This window comes from Tamandua tetradactyla, chromosome 2, assembly GCF_023851605.1.
Source record: "Tamandua tetradactyla isolate mTamTet1 chromosome 2, mTamTet1.pri, whole genome shotgun sequence".
Taxonomy (NCBI): Eukaryota; Metazoa; Chordata; class Mammalia; order Pilosa; family Myrmecophagidae; genus Tamandua; species Tamandua tetradactyla.
Window position 1 is genome coordinate 188,038,721 of NC_135328.1, and position 13,166 is coordinate 188,051,886.

Sequence of the window (13,166 nt, forward strand, 5' to 3'; positions counted from 1 at the left end):
CCCCCAAGGTCCTGTGGGGATTCCTGTGGGGGAGTTTCAGGGAGCAGAGCCTGATAGGTGACAAGGCTTCCAAGGAGGGGAGGGGGCTCTTTCCCCCAGGTTGGGGCTAAATTTAAAGAAGAATGAGCGGAGATATTGCCACAGGCGGCTGATAATTGTAATGGGACCTCCCCCGTTGTGGGCGCTGGTGGAATCATCATGCTTTGGGCGCGGAACCTTATTTCTGCCTGTGTGGGCCACCAGAAGATGACCAGAGCATGGGGTGGTGTTTTGCCTGTTGGGAGTCGTGGTATTAATTTACAGCAGGGATGTTCCTTTTCCGTATTGGGACAAACAAGGGTCTCTGACAGATTCAGGTGTTCACTTCCGGATGTGGCAAGGGATGTCACACATTCTGGCCTTCAGAGCTCCTTTTACAGTGGTGATACAGTAAATAAATAAATAGGTAAGAGTCACTCACTTTGTGAACACTTATTAAGTACCAGGTGCTGTGCTAAATGCGTCGTGTAATTAACACATTTAACTTTCCCAACAGTTATAAAAGAGAGTTCTATAATAAACTATTTTATATTTCTATTATAATGGTCACCTTTATTTTACAAATCAAGAAACTGAGGCACAGAGCTGTTGAGCCGTTTTCTCAAGGTCCCCTATGTCAGTAGCAGAGTCAGGATTTGAACTCTGGCCTAGCCTGATTCTGTATCCCATGTTCCTAACCACTAGGCCAAGCAGGCCCATCCTTCTCTCAAGTGATGTCATGAATAAATCTGTCTTAACTGTCTCTGCTCACCCACCCATGCATCCAAACCCATGCACACCCCTAGCCCATGCACACCCCTGGCTCATGCACACCCCTAGCCCATGCACACCCTTAGCCCATGCACACCCCTGGCTCATGCACACCCCTAGTCCATGCACACCCCTAGTCCATGCACACCCCTAGTCCATGCACACCCCTAGCCTATGCACACCCTTAGCCCATGCATACCCTTAGCCCATGCACACCCCTAGCCCATGCACACCCCTAGCCCATGCACACCTTTAGCCCATGCACACCCCTAGCCCATGCATAGCCTTAGCCCATGCACACCCCTAGCCCATGCACACCCCTAGCCCATGCACACCCCTGGCTCATGCACACCCCTAGCCCATGCACACCCCTAGTCCATGCACACCCCTAGCCCATGCACACCCCTCGCCCATGCATACCCCTAGCCCCTGTATACCCCTAGCCCATGCCCGGGCACCACAGTGAGATTCTGCCATGTCTAGGCTCCTCCAGGAGCTTCCGTGGCCCACCTCTTCTTGGGTAGAAGGTTAGTACTCTGGGAGGTGGTCCCCATTTCTACTCCTGAGGCTCCCCCATGCTGACTTTGGCCTGCCTACCCGGGCCATTGGGACATCTGGAACTGAACTGGGTAAGGGGTACTGGGGGAGCTTCTGTGATGGTTTTCTGGGCCTCTCATGGCTCCCTCCTCCAGGCCAGCCTTTCTTTAGATTTCTGGAACCCAAGATCTCTTGGTGGGCCCCATTTCTGTCCTCATCCCTCTAAGGTGTGGGAACCCCAAATGAGACTCTTTCCCCCACCTCTGAAAGAACTGTAAAGCCTCAGGAAAGTTTTCAGAAGAATAATTTTTGCCCCAGGGTTATTCTTCTATTGACCACAGCTGGCAAGAGGTGGGGGCGGTCTGGGGAATGCCAGGAAGCCCGCACCAGCTCTCAGGGCCAGGGAACATGTCCTGGGGGCTGGGAAACCCTGCTGCCCCAGCCCAGCTCAGGGGCCCCGGCTCTCTGCAGGCTCGCTCAGTCCCCTTTGGCCAATGAGGCAGGCATGGACGGGCCCATCCAGGTCTTCATTTCCAGCAACCACTGGGCCATCCTTCTCCCTTACATGCCCCTGGGTTCCTCAGACCGGACATGTCCAGAGCTGGTCTCCTCTGCCTACCCTGGTCTCTCTGTCAGTACACCCTATTCCGGCACAATATCTGTGACTTCTGTCCTATCCCTTACCCCCACAGGGAATCCAAGAGCTGTCAATGCATGCTGTTGCCCCATCTTCACTGCCATTGACCCTGCCATAGATTAGCTCACCATCTCTCCTTTTGCCACAATACATTACAAAGACCCCTGAGCTGGCACAGCACACCCCTTCCCCATCTTACCCCAGTTCACCATCACAAATGCTGCCACCACAGTGATCTCCTTAACACAGCTCTGTCTGGCTTGCCATTAAGTATAGGGTGACATCAAAGTCTTTGCAGAGTGCCCAAGGCTTGCCGTGATCTGCTCACTGCCTGCCCAGCACACCTCTCACAGTACACACATACATACCAATCTGCCTTTCCTGGATTGGAAGTGGGGCTCCCTAAGTCTGAGATAACCTCCCCACCTTACCCCAGGATAAGACATGGCTGCACCCCATGCCATCTCTGCCATCCTTGCTGGCTTCCAGGGGCATGGTACTCCCCCTCTAGTGCTCCCCCAGAGCTCTGTCCTTTCTCTAGTATAACTGGATTGCATTGTAGTTATTGCTTTACACACCCATCTCCCCTGTTGGCCGCCAGCAACTCGAGGCAAGAATACAGGCTTATTTATTACCAAATCCCCATCCCAGCAGAAGGCTGGGCACATAGTAGGTGCTCAGTTAGTGCTGGTGGAATTGAATTCCCTCACAACTCATGGAATAGATTCAATTTGGAAGCGACACTGCATCCAGAGAATTGATTTTTGCTCTCCCCCGAGGGTGTGTGATGACACAATTCACCTCCTCGCTGGTTGTTCTTTTTGCAGATAACAAAACTGTTTCTGGACACCTATGAGTTTGAGATTGTATAGGTGGAGCAGGAGGCCTTGAAGTGGAGTGGACTTTGCTTTTCTAGGGGAAAGATGTGTGGCAGCCAAGACACTGCCCATGGTTTCATGTCCTGGAGAGGAAAGAGTGGGAGACACTATCTTACTTTCCATAATCGTGCCAGAGGCTAAAAGTAGCCTCCTTTCCTCCTGGCTGGCAAATAGGGGAAATAAATTACCCAGGCACTAAAAGTTGCATTAGGCAAATAAACATTTCGACAAGAATTATATGTGACATTCAAGAAAAAGCAAATAAACCCTAAGTTATGGGGACCTGTCAAAACTCTAGGAGAATTAACTAACTAAAAATCGTTAGTAGTGTCTGCTACAGGCTCTTAAACCTTTCCCAGCCCCCTCCCCACTGCAATGGCTCTGAGAGATGACACACATTGCCTGTCATGTGTCTTCAGAGGATTCCTGGAACCTCAGATCTGTGGGAAACTCTGCGAGCCTCCATGCCTGTGCTTTCAAACACTGTTCCAAGGAACCCTAGGGTGCCTCAGAGGCACCACCCAGAGCAGCTACTCTTCCATCTGGATTTTATTAATATGGGATCCCAGGAAGTTCTCTTCTGGTAAAAGAGTCCTGCAACTAAGTTACTGAAAAAGATTATCTTAAATCGAATACACCCACAATATAGAAATCTCCTTTAGAACATGCTGGCAAATAATTACTCACCTTCATGTTGAATACCTTCAGTGAAGGGGAACTCATTCCAAGGTTTTTACTCAGACCCTGTTTTCTCTACCCTCCCTTGTGTGAGATTCCTGACCCATGCCTCTGGTGCCAGCAGACTTGAGCTCAAAACCAGGCTCTGCCACTTATTCACTGTTTCACTCTGGCTAGATGGGTCTGGAATTTGGGAGCGAGAACTGGACCAGAGATGATGCTGTAAGGGCGAGTCTTCTGCCTAGAGATGGTGACGAGGAGTGGGTCAGATTGCTGTAAAGGAGGAGAGAGCTAAAAGACAAATACTAGAGGTCAACCCTGGCTTGAATCCCTGGGAATTCAATTTCTGGGAAACAACAGTATTCATAGGACTGAAAAAAGAATATTCCATGATGGAAGAGCTGCCATCTGGATTGGGGGATCCCAGAAAACAGGCTCCACATTCATTCCCACGCAGCCGGACCTGCCAGAGGTATCCCATCTACAGCTGTACAGCGGCCCACACTCAGGGGAAACAATAATAAGCCTTCCATTTCTGTGGTACTTTACCAGTTTAACCAGCAACATCACATTATCTCGTTTAATCCGTAGAATCACCATGCTCTGGAGGAATTTTTCTTTTCCCTTTAAAGATGGGGTGCTGAGCCTCAAAGAGGCCCAAGGAATTGATTGAGGCCTGTAGCTGGTGAGGACTATGCAGAGATTTGAATCCACATCTCCTGACCGCTGGGTGTAGGGGGCCCACGGCTCTCCAGCAGGCCCCTGCTCACTTGGATCAGAGGACCGCATGGTGGGTTGGCTTCTCCAGCTAAGTGCAGGGAAAGGTTGAGATGTAGCATTACTCTAAGAGGACAAATGCTGCTGATGCTGAGCATCCATGGGGAATTCAGGATGCAGGAGGGAACCACGCCCCCCCCCCCCCAACCCCAGGACCTGGGATGCCTGCCGAACCAGGAGGACTTCAAGAATGAGGAAGGCAACTTCAGATCCAGAGGAAGGAAGAAATCCCATGACCCTCTATCTTAAGACCCATGCATCTACAAGCTGACAATGAAAACTGGCAAGGTGGGATCTCAAGGCAGGGATTCAAGCCAGGGTTGACCTCTAGACCTTTAGAATCTCATAACCCACATTAACATGACACTTACTATGTTCCAGCACTTTACACAGAGTGACTCGTTGGATCTTCACAGCAGCCTTGGGAAGTAGGCAATATTGTTATTTGCGTCAGTCAGGGGTCTCCGGAAAAACAGAGCCAGCAGGATAAATACATTAAGAGACTTGTTATAAGGAATTGGCTCACATGACAGTGAGGCTGGCAAGTCCAAACTCCATAGGGCATGCTGTAAGCTGGAAACTTCAACAAAGGTGATGTTAGTCCACATTCCCAGAGGTAGCTGGCTGGCTGGAAATTCCACAGGTTTAAGGAGAAACTCTTTCGGCCTCTGAAATCCTTGTTTCTGGCTTTTAAGGCCGCCAACTGTTTGGATGAGGAGATCCCTGCATTGTTGAGGGCACTCCTTAGTTGATTGTAGATGCAATCAATTGATTGTAGATGCAAATCCTACTGACAAAATAACCTCACAGTAATGAGCAGGCCAGTTCTTCACCAAATAAACTGAACACTATACCTTAGCCAAGCTGATGCATGAAAATAACCATCATATTATCCCTATTTTACAGATGAGGAAACTGATGCACTCAGCTGTTATCCAAGGTCTCAAAGAGTGGGATTTCAGCCCAGGCTTAGTTCATACTCTTAACCATCATGCTGTGTTGCCTTTCTATGACAAGGTGGGAGGAGGACAGTAGAGCCTTTGCCAGAGGGCTCAGCATCCTGGTTGCCTGGGTCCCTCCGCTCACCTTTGAGGTGATGAGGATGAGGGGCAGGGCTGATCCAGCCTGGCCTTTCCTATCCTTCATTGGCCCTATCTTGATTTTCCACTCCTCTGAGGCCTTGGGGGAGTCATAAGAGGGAGGATCAAAAGGACCTGAGCTGTTGTTCCCCTCAGCATGGATAAGGACTCAGGGACAGAGGCGAAACAGGCAGCCAATTGTAGGGTCTGGGTCCAAATTTCAACTCAGTGAGGCATTCTAACCCTGGGCAGGCTCCCTAACCTCTGAGCTTTAGTTTCCTGATTTATAAAACAAGAATACCTCCTTTGGCTCAGGGTGCTGGTGATGGTTGCCCCTCTCCAGCTCCTCTTCCTCCCCTTTCTCTTCCTCTTTCTCCTTCATCACCATCATCGCAGCCACCTGTTGATGTCGTCTTAGGGCAAGGACCTGTTCTGGGCGCATCATATGCATTATCTCATTTAATCTGAAAGTCCAGCCGAGGCGATCTTATGACCCCCACCACAGATGAAGACTCCAAACCTGAGTCAAAGTAACTTCCTAAGTCCACACAGTTTGTAAGTGGAAGACCCAGGCTTGGAACCGGTGCTGGGAGGTGAACGCTCCCCCACCACCTTGAGCTCCCCATCCCCATGTAACGTGGGTCTCTTGCGTGACACACAGCAGGCACTCGGCAAAGGTGGGTTTCCCTTCTCTGCTGCTCAATGTTTCCTTGGGAGATGATTTTGCTTTCTTAGAGTCCTCCTTGCCTGGAGACACAGGTTTTGTGCTGCAGGTTAAAGACCCTAGTAAGCCCAAAGATGGGGCAAGGACCGCCCCCCCCCCCCCCACCCGGCTTGCCTTCTGCTCTCTACTATCCCTGCTCTCCATTAAGTCTCCCCACCCCAGGGACCTCGCCTTCCCCACCAGCATCTTTGCTAACTCCCAATGAATTCAGAGCCCTCTGCAGCAGGGGATCTAAATTTAGACCTTGTGCTCTGTTAACTCCGTGAATAATGCTAATTACCATAACAATTCTTCCTGCAATTAAGTTGGGGAGGGGGTGAGGAGGTGGTACTTGGTCCAAGAGGAAATTACACAGGGATGCCTAGAAATTACACAGGGAGTTTGCTGGTTTTCGGGAGGTGTCTTCTTGGCGTGACTCTCTTCTTGGATGGCTGGATCCAGAAAATGCCGATTTGGGGCAGCGGGAGGGAGTGTCTGTCTCTAACCTTATTGTGATGTGTTATTGGTGCATGTATTTGAAGTGGAGCTCAGAGCCCTGCAAGGGAATGAATTAGGTTTTGTAAGCAAGCTATCACCTGCTCAGAAATGTGTGAAAAAATTATGATCTGCATTGTCCTGGAAATCACAAACTAGCACTTTCTCCCCTAAGTAAACACATAAGTTTAGGATATGAAGTTGAAATGAGGTTATATGTACAATGTAGATTCATTTGTTTGGGGAGATTTCTATAGCCAGCTGTATGTATAGCTTGACCCAGAGATGCCAAGTCTCCTGCCCATGAGTCAGGACAACCTCCCTGGTTCAGGAGCTACCAGTTTGGGTACTGGGACTGCATCGGCTGCCTCCACCTTTCCCTGGGGCATGCCAGGAAGGCAGCCAGGATGCCTCCGGTTGGCTGAGAGATGTGTGGGGATGTGAAAGGGATCTGGAGGGAGGCTGCCCAAGGCTCCCCTCTGACATTTGCAGACAGCTCTGGTTTCCTTGATTGCTTTCATGGCACATAGTTTCAGACTTTAGTTCCTTTCTGGTCTCCCTCCTCTGGGCATTCACTCTGAGTAGCACAGAACAGAAGGGGCTCTCTCTTTTACGGCTCTGGCCACCATCCTTTTTTGCTAGTAGCTATCTAATTCTCTTGGCTCATATGGAGCTTGTGGATAGCTAAAACCATAGTGAAAGAATAGCTCATTTATTGAAGTTGTTCAGCATTTATTGAGCCACTATTTGTGGTAGGTGTTATATCTGGGGATATGAATGAGAGATGAACAGACCCAGTCAAAACCTCGAGAGAAGGAAATAGTCTCTGTGCAGAGAGAGATGGAATAGGACCAGGATCCGGGATGAGAGTTACTAGGATGAAAGCATGTGTAAAGGGCACTTCAGTCTGGTGAAGGCTACACCTAGGAGTTGGAGAGATGACAGGGGCCTTGAAGGATGCATAGGAGTTTGTCAACCCCAATACACAAAAACTTCTGCCTCAGGTCCCCTCATCTTTTGTTCCTGAGACTGTGGGACTTGGAAGCAGGGGCAGGATGTTAATATTTATACAAGTCAGGAGGCTGTTTGGGTGCTGGCCCATCAGTGGTGAGCTTGGAATTGAGGAGCTTTTATGTGTTATCACTCATGTCACTCAGGAACATTGTAAAAGAAGACCAGAGTCTAAGACTCTTTAGCAAACAACTTTCCATGGCTCGATTGCACACATCTTCCACCCCAGTGGGCCCCCACGCGGCTTCCTACCTGTGGCTCACCATAGCCATCCCCTTGTCCCTAGTCCTGGCCCACTCTCACCTGAGCCAGATGCTTACCCAGCTGTCCTCCAGTGCTTGGGCTCGGCAATGCCATGTCTGGGCACTCACCCTTTTCCTGGACTCAACTAAGTGCCAGATGGACACGAAGCCCTTGTGAGTAGGTAAGTTGTTCCCCCCAAGTTCCAGAAGAGGAAATAAACTGGGGACTCGGAAGATTCAATCACCGACCCAACTTCTATGATTGGTAGGTGTGAGAGCTGGGCCTCGGTACCACCCCCAGGCTCTTGAGAAGGTATCTTAGAGCTTCCTTTCTCTTCAAGCAAAGCTCTGGGATGGAGATTTCAAGTTACTGGATACATTCAGTGACTTTATTTTCTGTCTTACGGGGCCACGTGGCTGACCAGTGGCCCGAAAAGTGGACTCCATGGTCCCACCCATGGCCTGACCCATATTTTGCCACCTGACCTGATGTTTGGCTGACACCTAGTGTGACCCTTGTCTTGGGCATGACCCTGTCTTGGTGCGTGACCTGACGAGCATTCTGTCACTGGCCAAAATGAGGCTAAATGGACCTAGATGCTTAAGTCTAGCCTATTCCAGAAGCTTTGAGCTGTCTGGCCATCCCTACTTGCAGCCTAGAGCTAGAGGCCAGGCTGAGGTAGGTACAACGGGCATCGGTGACTTGTGAGGATGAGGCCCTGAGGCCCGCTGGGCAGATGGGGCAGTGCCTGGCACACACACACACACGTGAGGGCTGGTGCCCTCCGCGGGTACACTCACCGCTTACCTGCCGTGTGCAGAGCAAACTGCAGACTCTCAGTGATGACGGATGCAGCTCTGCGTGCTGCTCTGCTCTGCCTGCCCCCACCCCAGTCCCCTACCCCCCTTCATTCAGCACTCAGGATGAGCTTAGCCGAGTAAACGGCTCCGCCCGGCTGCCTGGCAGGGCTGGTAGATGGAGGGACCGGGGGAGGCAGGAGGGAGGGGAACCATTTGTCTGGGGCACTGGGAGGGGAGTTGGCCACTTACGGCCGTGATGGATGGCAATTCTGCTCTGCCATCTGTCGGGTCTGGCAGGCTGCTTAGCACAGCACGGCACACCTGGCTGCAGCATCTCTACGGAGCTGGGCCCGTCCATGCCGGGGCCTGGGGACCAGGTTCCTGCCACCCTAGGATGGGGGGTGGGTGGGCAGAAAGGAGCTGCGTGGTGCTCCCTGGGCCCTCGCCAGGAAAGGACTGCATGTGGTCTGAGAAGAGGGCCTGGTGGGCCAGTCCTGCCCCTGTCTGCTTCCCTCACCCACCTGCCCTCGGCCTCTGGGAAGGGAAGCCAGGGCCAGGCCTGGGGATTTCTAGGTTAAGCAGCTCCCATCTGAATTTTGCTGCCCACTGCCCTTGGCAGCAAACGTATGCAAAGCCCTTGGCACAGTATCTGGGCCCCACATGCTCAAAAAAAGCAACGCAAGTTGGACTTTACTTCTGCATCCCCCCAGGCCCGCCCCTGGGAGCGTGGAGACACTAAGATGCTTTAGGTCGCCTGGATCCCTGCGTGGGGGTGGGCAGGCCGGTACTCGGGCATCTGAATTCTACTTGTCCTCCCCATCTTCGTCTGCAGTGCGCCGTCTCTCTAGGATCCTAGAATGTTAGAGTAACAAGGGTCCCTGGCGGCCACCTGCTTAAAGTCATCAAACTGACAGGTGGGGAAGGTCCAGGGAAGGGAGGGACCCTGCCCCACAGCCCAGAGCACTCAGTCCTTGCTCTCACTCTCTTTCCTCCCCAGCCGAGCTCTCCCGGGGCTTGGAGCCCTCGCTGCCCCACCCTCACCTCCTCCCTCGACTTACCCTCTTCTCTCAGCGTGCCGGGGCCGCGTGCTTTGCCACACTTCTAGTTTCTTCCTGGGAGCCATGCCCATTTCCCAACCCCCCACCCCCCACTCCCACACATCGTTGTCCGTGTCACAGAGTCCAAACCCTTCCAACCTGGGGGTCCTCATCCAGGACAAAACGGCAGCCTGGTGGGAGGTGGAGCAGTGCCCGCTTGAGCTTCCTCCAGAGGCTGACCTTGGGCCTGCGGAATCAGCCGCTCCAGGTTGGCCGGACATCAGCTGATCCCCAGGCCGGGCCCCCGGCCCTAGCTCAGGGCAGGGTTTAGATAGGGGCAAAGGAAAGCAGAAAGTGCTACATTTTCATACACCTGAATCTATAGCCACAAACCCATACCTGGCCCAGGGTTATGCAGCTAAATATTTTAAAGTGGAGTTAGGGGTGCTCCAGATGGAGGAAACAGCACTGGGAAAAGCCTGGAAGAAAGAAAGACAACTGACATCACAGAAAATGCAGTTAGGCTGAAAGAGAAATTGCGAAGCGGCATCACAGTTTGTCCCTGCCCTCCTGGTACTCTTTCAATGTGGGGAGAGGAGTTGTGGGCATAGGTCGCCATAACACATGAAGGACAGGGTAGACTCCTGTAATTCAGAGGGAATTCAGAAGGCGGAGACCATCTAGCTGCAGTCTGGCAGTGCTTCCTGGAGAAGGTGAGGATGGACCTCAGCGTAGGTCTTACTGGAACCTCCTGCCCCTGTTCTGTAGGATTGTGGGAAAGGGTGGGTGGGAAAGGCTGTGAACAAGTCAGGATTCTGACAGGAAACAGAGAGCCCTCTCAAGCTAGGATAAGGGGTGGCTTAGCAATGGAAACGTTCACGAAGGTGTTGGCACGGGGTAGAGACCATGAGTGACAGTGCAGTGTCCTGGGGCTAGTACAAGCCCAGCTGTTACCACACTAGGCCCTAGACCAGGAGAGCGAGCAGGTACCAGATCCCTGATGAGAGCTGTGGGGAGAAGTTCACCATGAGGCAGCTGTGCCCTTCAGTTAAGGGGCGCTGTCAGCCCCAGGCGACCCCATAGGGAGGCGGTAATAAATACATGGCCCCACCCTCCATTCTCCTCTGACCTCCTCCTGGGGTGCCTGTTGGTCACACTCAGGCAGAACCAGCCATCACAGAGGAGTCCCCTGAGGTGCCTATACAGGGCAGACTCTCAGGGCAGGGAATGGGGAGGAAGGGTGAAGAGGGTCTGAAAGGTTAAAGTGGAAGTTCTTTGGCCCTGTCCTTCCCCTGCAATGACCCAGAGCGGTAACCCTGTGAGTCCCTGCAGTTTTGAGAACCCTGAGTGATGAGAGCAAAGAAAGGGAAGCCCCACTGACCAAGCCCACCGTGTGCCAAGCAAGTGGGGAGCGCCTTCCTCTGTAAGGAGAACTTCATCGCATTCTCAGGACCACCTTGGGAGAAGCATTATTATTTTTATTTTGCAGCTGAAGAAAGTGCGATTCAGAGAGGGGAAGTGACTTGCTAAAGGTCACACAGCCAGGAGGCAGCAGAGTGGGGATTACACAGCCAGGTCTCTCTCCTACGCCAAAGGTTGTGTGTGATTTTCTAGCACCATTAATACCCCGTGGGAGACCCAGCTCCTAGCAGGTAATGGCTCCGCCAGGCAAGGGGTTGGTTCAGTGGGTGGCAGTAGTGGCAGGAGGTGAGTGCTGAAACGCCGAGCTTGTTTCTAGATGTGACAGCTGTTCTTTGTTTGCTAGGCAGCTGTGGGCTGCAGCGTTCCTGTAAGCTGGGCAAAGACTGGCTTCCTGCAAAAAACAGGAGCGTAATTTGGCTCCTCTTAATTGATTTGCAAATGTCCTGGAGAATTGTGGTAATTCCTTTAAATTTTACTCTCATTCAAATTTTGGAAGTAAACAATGAGAAAGGGAAGTCAGCACCATATAATGGAGAAAAATAAAGGTCTAGCATTTTATTTTATTTTTACCCCGGGCGTAAGGAAAGCAAACTCACTATGAATACCTCATTATTTGAATTTCAAATATTTCTCTCAAGTTGAACAAAAAAGGAACTTGAAAAAATTTACACACACTCACCCATGCACACTCCAAACCATTTCTTCTCTTGAATATGTGACTCAGAGTGTCCTAGTTTGGGTTATAATAGCGCAATTGCCAAAATCAATCATCTTAAGATAGATGTGTTTACCCAAAAGTGCTTAGAAAGGAGACCAGTCAAAAGAACATTAGTATCTTAAAACACTGAAATTATCTTTACCAAAGAACATTGGCTACGAGCATTAATAATTGGGGATTCTTTTTTGCCAGCAAACTGTCTACATTCAGGGGAACCAGAAGTCAGAGTGTTGAGGAAAGCAAGGAGGTGGATATTCAGATGATAGCAGGGCATGCGGGGAAGAAGTCAAGCACCTAAGTCCTTTATTCGTTCACTCACTCACACAGCAATTATTAAACAGTGTAGAGTACAGATTAAAACCACGGGCTTTGCAGTCAAGCAAACCTAAGTGAAAAATCCCTGCTTTACCCCTTTATTAGCCGTACTAACTTGAGCTAGTTACATAACCGCTCAGAGCCTCAGTAAAATGGTGTTATATTTTATATCTATAAAAATAGTGTTATGCAAACCTCCAAGCACAGAGGCAAAGAGTGACCAGGAGGATGCTTGTAACACACTCAGCACATCCTCAGTTCTCAACAAATAGTAGTGAGGTCATTTCCTTTTTCACTGAGTGCCCACATGGTCCAGGCCCTGCTAAGTGTGGGGACAAAGGGGTGAACCAAACAGATATGGCGTCTCTTCTCTGGAGCTTATCATCTACCGGGAAAGGGGGGAAATCGCAGCATTGTGTCGTGGTTGGATGCTGGCTGAGCCCACTTCTTCGATGTGTGACCTGGGCAAATCACTCACCCACTCTGATCTTGTTTTCTCATCGTCAATCGGTGATGAAATTCAGCCTGTTACTCAGGGAGGTCGTGGAAACCAATGAGATAAAGCATGAGAAAGTATTCTGGAAACTCTCAGTTTTGTAGCCCTGTGAGATCCCCTGTAAGACCCAAGCTAGGGGTGGTTTTGTTTTGGTGGGTTTAATCTTCCTAGATCCAGGCCCTAAGGGGAATCGGGAATGAACACCAAAGAGTTATTTATCTCTCACCTATTCCTCCGGGTTAGGTTTTCCTGGGACTCTCTGACAATTCTTATACCGCGTTGGTCCAACATACCAGGAGTTTATTTTTGCACCTTATCCTGAGGATCATCGGGCTCCAGCAAAGGTTTTAAAGCAGGAAAGTGATGGGGACAGAAGAATAGAGAGTGGACTAAGGAGTGAGGTTGGAGGCAGAGGGCCCAGAGATAGCACAGATGCCAAATCAAGCATAAGAACATGAGGACAGAAAGGACTGGGAGGAAAGGACATGTTCTGAAGGCAGAATTAAAAGATAGGCTGCAGGGGCCAGGTGAGGAAGTGGTCAAGGACCCGC

General features: G+C 50.8%; 2 long non-coding RNA genes across 7 annotated transcripts in view; one reads left to right on the plus strand and one right to left on the minus strand.

Moving 5' to 3' along the window:
* Positions 1-2,542: 2,542 nt before the first annotated feature.
* LOC143663672 (uncharacterized) lies at positions 2,543-9,451 on the minus strand. 4 transcript variants are annotated; one of them, XR_013166115.1, is made up of 7 exons: positions 8,877-9,451; positions 7,905-8,174; positions 5,896-6,142; positions 5,677-5,807; positions 4,668-5,086; positions 3,529-4,327; positions 2,543-2,924 (listed from the first exon to the last, which is right to left on the minus strand). It is a non-coding gene; the product is annotated as an uncharacterized LOC143663672 (long non-coding RNA). The 4 variants fall into 4 exon arrangements; XR_013166114.1 differs by having other exon boundaries at positions 3,529-3,760; positions 4,069-4,327; positions 5,677-6,142; XR_013166119.1 differs by having other exon boundaries at positions 4,668-5,083; positions 5,677-6,142.
* A 403-nt stretch (positions 9,452-9,854) lies between these two features.
* The window catches only part of LOC143663685 (uncharacterized), a 34,282-nt gene continuing 30,970 nt past the window's right edge, over positions 9,855-13,166 (plus strand). For 2 of the 3 annotated variants that reach the window (XR_013166122.1, XR_013166125.1), the window contains exon 1: positions 10,642-11,316. This is a non-coding gene — a long non-coding RNA (uncharacterized LOC143663685). Of the gene's footprint in view, positions 10,378-10,641; positions 11,317-13,166 lie in introns of those variants that run through there. The other variant, XR_013166124.1, reaches the window with a different exon arrangement.